We start from the raw sequence: 6000 nt of genomic DNA, 5'->3' as shown, positions 1-6000 counted from the left end.
AATTGAAGAACCTTGTAGTTGATCAAATAAGTCGTTGATTCTCGGTAGTGGGTAACGATTCTTGATGGTAAGTTTGTTCAACTCTCGGTAGTCGATACACAACCTGAATGTACCATCTTTCTTCTTGACAAACAAAACAGGAGCTCCTCATGGTGATGTGCTTGGTCGAATGAAACCACGCTCTAAGAGTTCTTGTAATTTTCTTTGGAGTTCCTTCATTTCACTGGGTGCGAGTCTGTATGGAGCACGAGCTATTGGTGCAGCTCCTGGTACGAGATCTATTTGAAATTCAACAGATCGGTGTGGAGGTAGTTCCGCTAATTCTTTCAGAAATACATCGGGAAATTCTTTCGCGATGGGAACATCATTGATGTTCTTTTCTTCGGGTTTGACTTCTTCGATGTGTGCTAGAATGGCATAGCAACCTTTTCTTATTAGTTTTTGCTCCTTCAAATTACTAATAAGATTTAGCTTTGTGTTGCTCTTTCCTCCATACACCATTAAGGGTTTTCCTTTTTCTCTTACAATGCGAATCGCATTTTTGTAACATACGATTTCCGCTCTCTCCTTTTTCAACCAGTCCATGTCGATTATCACATCAAAACTCCCTAACTCTACTGGTATCAAATCAATCTTAAATATTTCGCTAACTAGTTTAATTTCTGGATTCTGACATATCTTATCTGCTGTAATTAATTTACCGTTTTCTAATTCGAGTAAAAATTTATTATCCAAAGGCGTCAATGGACAACTTATTTTAGCATAAAAATCCTTACTCATATAGCTTCTATCCGCATCCGAATCAAATAAAACATAAGCAGATGTATTGTCAATAAGAAACGTACCCGTAACAAGCTCCGGGTCTTCCTGCGCTTCAACCGCATTAATGTTGAAGAGTCTTCCTCGGCCTTGCCCATTATTATCCCCCTGATTTGGACACGCATTTTTGTAATGGCCCTTCTTCCCGCATCCGAAACAGGTAATGTCGGCATAACTTGTTTTGGCATTATTTGTTCCCTTAGCCATTGATCCGTAGATTTCGTACTTTGTCGCACCATGGCCCTTTCTTTTACACTTAGTACACACTGCCGTACAGAGCTCAGTCGGATGGTATCCTTCACTCCTCAGACATGGTTTCTGCCTCTTGTTTTTATTGTTGGGATTGTTGTTGTTGCGGTTGTTATTGTTGTTGAAATGGTTGGTATAGTTGTTGCTGGGGTGGTTGTTGTTGTTGTGTTTGTCATTGCGAAAATTGGTGCGATTGTAGTTGTGATTGTTGTGTTGATTGTTAAAATTGTGACCCTTGTCACTAGTTTCTTCCCACTTTCTCTTGATTTGTTTCGTGTTGGCATCTTCGACCGCCTGCTCTTTAACTCTTTTCTCAATCTGATTTATGATTTTATGAGCCATTTGACTCGCCTTTTGTATGGAGGTGGGCTCGTGTGAACTTATATCTTCTTGGTTCCTTTCTAGTAACCCTTTTACAAATGCTTCGATTTTCTCCTCTTCATCTTCGAACGCTCTTGGGCACAATAAATAGAACTCCGTGAATCGTCGTTCGTATGTGGTAATGTCGAAACCTTGTGTTCGTATTCCTTTAAGCTCTACTTTGAGCTTATTGACCTCGTTTCTAGGACGATACTGCTCAGTGATCAGATGTTTAAATGCTGACCACGGTAGTGCGTACGCAGCATCTTGTCCCACTTGCTCTAGGTAGGTATTCCACCATGTTAACACAGTACCTGTAAAGGTATGCATAGCATACTTTACTTTGTCTTCTTCAGTACACTTACTTATGGCAAACACCGATTCAATCTTTTCGGTCCACCGTTTCAATCCGATTGGACCCTCGGTTCCATCGAATTCCAAAGGTTTACAGGCAATGAATTCTTTGTAGGAGCATCCTATACGATTTCTTGTGGCGTTATTTGTATTGCTAGATTCAGAGTTATTGTTGTTGTTTTGCATTGCAGCCTGTACCGCGGCTATGTTTGCTACAAGGAAAACACAGAAGTCTTCCTCGCTCATGTTCAAATTCTGACGAGTCATTGGTGCCATTTCCTTCAAAAATAGCTCAAAAGAATTAAGTTAATCATATAGAATATTAAGAGTAGTCAATAGTATTTCGTAGCATAATATGAACTCATTTATAAAAACTTTTTCTTCATATTAGCATTTTATAGTTTTAATTCGGGTAGTACCTACCCATTAAGTTCATACTTAGTAGCTAATATACAATTCAACTACTACAATTCTATATAAAAAACTGATTATAATAATATTTTGCATTCAAACTTTTATACAATATTTTACAAACTTACAATAATGCTATTATACATATAGTATGAAATATACCACACAATAACTTTGATACAAAACAGTTGTGACAACAATCCTAGTTAATATGCAAGTCGTTCAACAAAGGCAATAAAAATACGTAATTCATAAGTCCAGAAACAAGTCATGCATTCTAGTTTTACTAAGATTACTTCCCATCCTTGGTCTTGTGGAACATAACCGTTGTGGCCGTTGACAAGATAACTGAAATGCCTCGTCCTAATCCATCTAGACGAAGTCTTCAACAGTTGGTCCCATTGCGAGGTTCTGACCTCTATATGCCATGAACGACTCCATGTAATATGAGCAAATGCACAACGAAAGGTTTATTTAATACCTGAGAATAAACATGCTTTAAAGTGTCAACCAAAAGGTGTGACAACCCAGAAATTTCCAACCAAATTTAAACTTTAATCTTTATATGTTTCCGACACGATAAGCAATATTTGTTAAGTTAAATTTCAAGAATTATCACCCGTACGAGTGACTTCAGTCACTCGCGTGACAGACCTATATTACACGTTTGGTCACATATGCTCCTGCGACATGAGTTTTCTAGTTCAATACATCCCTAGGTGTACAACGTAGACCTAAACCATTCTCAGGTTGTTCGACAGCGATGGACAAATCCATTTCGCGCACTAACAAAAGGATCTTGGATGGCTTGAAAGTTCTTAAAGTAGAATCATGACACGAAAACAAGTTCAAGTAAGATTATCACTCGAATTAAGATAGTTATAGTTATAGGAATTGAATCAAAGTTTATATATGAGTATTACCTTGATTTAGAATGATATCTTACTGTAAACAACAAGGATTTCTTGAGGTTGGATGATCACTTTACAAGATTGGAAGTGAGATAGTAAACTTGGAAGTATTCTTGATTTTATGAAACTAGAACTTGTAGAATTTATGAAGAACACTTAGAACTTGAAGATGGAACTTAAGAGAGATCAATTAGATGAAGAAAATTGAAGAATGAAAGTATTTGTAGGTGTTTTTGATCATTGGTATATGGATTAGATATATAAAGGATATGTAATTTTGTTTTCATGTAAATAATTCATGAATGATTTATAATATTTTTGTAATTTTGTGTAATCATTCATGCTAGTTGCCAAATGATGGTTCTCATATGTTTAATGACTCACATGGTCTGCTAAGGATCTGATGATTGAGTGTATATACCAATAGTATATACATCTAGAAGCTGTGTATTGTACGAGTACAAAAACGGGTGCATACAAGTAAAATTGTTGATGAAAATGAACGAGAATGTAATTGTAAGCATTTTTGTTAAGTAGAAGTACTTTGATATATGTCATGAAGTCTTTCAAAAGTGTATTAATACATCTTAATACACTACATGTATATACATTTTAACTGAGTCGTTAAGTCACCGTTAGTCATTACATGTAAGTGTTGTTTTAAGACCTTTAAGTTAACGATCTTGTTAAATGTAATTAATCCATTGTTATTATACTTAAATGAGATGTTAAATTATTACAATATCATGATATTATAATGTATGAATATATCTTAATATGATATATATACATTAAAATGTCGTTACAACGATAATCGTTACATATATGCCTCGTTTCGAAATTCTTAAGTTAGTAGTCTTGTTTTACATATGTAGTTCATTGTTAACACACTTAATGATATACTTAATTATAATTTTATCATGTTAAACATAGTGTATCAATATCTTAATATGATTCATATATATTTAGTAAGACGTTGTTATAACGATAATCGTTATATATATCGTTTCGAGTTTCTTAATTCAATAAACTCATTTTTATGTATATCACTCATTGTTAATATACTTAGTACGATACTTACTTATCATAATCTCATGTTAACCATATATATATATCCATATATATATCATCATGTAGTTTTTACAAATTTTTAACGTTCATGAATCGCCGGTCAACTTGGGTGGTCAATTGTTTATATAAAGCACATTTCAAATAATCAAGTCTTAACAAGTTTGATTGCTTAACATGTTGGAAACATTTAATCATACAAATATAGTTTTTGACGTGTTCTTTAATGAATTGAAGTTTTTCGTTGATTTGGATTTCGTCTAACGGAATAGCGAGATCTTCTTTAGCAAAACATTTCTTCAAATTCGAGACGTGGAAAGTGTTATGTACAGTCGTGATTTGTTAAGGTAACTCAAGTCGGTAAGCTACTGGTCCAACACGATCTATAATCTTGAATGGCCCGATATATCTTGGATTTAGTTTCCCCCGTTTACCAAATTGAACAACACCTTTCCAAGGTGAAACCTTAAGCAAGACCATCTCTCCAATTTCAAATTCTACATCTTTTCTTTTAATGTTCGCGTAGCTCTTTTGTCGACTTTGGGCGGTTTTCAACCGTTGTTGAATTTGGATGATCTTCTCGGTAGTTTCTTGAATTATCTCTGGACCCGTAATCTGTCTATCCCCAACTTCACTCCAACAAATCAGAGACCTGCACTTTCTACCATAAAGTGCCTCAAATGGTGTCATCTCAATACTCGAGTGGTAACTGTTGTTGTAGAAAACTCTGCTAACGGTAGGTGTCGATCTCAACTGTTTCTAAAATCAATAACACATGCTCATAGCATATCTTCAAGCGTTTGTATCATCCTTTTGCTCTGCCCATCAGTTTGTGAATGATAGGCAGTACTTATGTCTAGACGAGTCCCTAATGCTTGTTGCAACGTCTACCAGAATCTTGAAACAAATCTGCCATCCCTATCAGAGATAATAGAGACTGGTTTTCCATGTCTGGAGACCACTTCTTTCAAGTATAGTTGTTCCAACTTCTACATTTTATCATCTTCTCTCATTGGCAGAAAGTGTGCTGACTTGGTGAGACGATCGACTATTACCCAAATAGTATCATAACCACTTGCAGTACTTGGCAATTTAGTAATGAAATCCATGGTAATGTTTTCCCATTTCCATTCCGGGATTTTGGGTTGTTGAAGTAGACCTAATGGTTTCTGATGCTCAGCTTTGACCTTGGAACACGTCAAACATTCTCCTACGTATGTAGCAATGCCGGCTTCCATACCCGGCCACCAAAAGTGTTTCTTGAGATCTTTGTACATCTTTCCCGCTCCGGGATGTATTGATTATCTGGTCTTATGAGCTTCCTTAAGTACCTTTCCTCTCACATCTCCAAACTTTGGTACCCAAATTCTTTCAGCCTAAATCGGGTTCCGTCTTCCAGAATATTAAGATGTTTCTCCGATCCTCTGGGTATTTCATTCTTCAAATTTCCTTCTTTTACAACTCCCTGTTGCGCCTCCTTTATTTGAGTAGTAAGGTTAGTACAAATAATTATATTCATAGCTTTTACCCGTATAGGTTCTCTGTCCTTTCTACTCAAAGCGTCGGCTACCACATTCGCCTTCCCCGGGTGGTAACGAATCTTGAAATTGTAATCATTCAATAACTCAATCTACCTACGCTGCCTCATGTTCAGTTGTTTCTGATTAAATATGTGTTGGAGACTTTTGTGGTCGGTATATATAATACTTTTGACCCCATATAAATAGTGCCTCCAAGCCTTTAATGCAAAAACAACAGTGCCTAATTTCAAATCGTGTGTCGTATAATTTTACTCGTGAATCTACAATTGTCTAGACGCATAAGAAAT

Source organism: Rutidosis leptorrhynchoides, chromosome 7 (genome assembly GCF_046630445.1).
Source record: "Rutidosis leptorrhynchoides isolate AG116_Rl617_1_P2 chromosome 7, CSIRO_AGI_Rlap_v1, whole genome shotgun sequence".
NCBI lineage: Eukaryota > Viridiplantae > Streptophyta > Magnoliopsida > Asterales > Asteraceae > Rutidosis > Rutidosis leptorrhynchoides.
The sequence above is the reverse complement of the archived record's forward strand: the minus strand, read 5'-3'. Positions refer to the sequence as shown.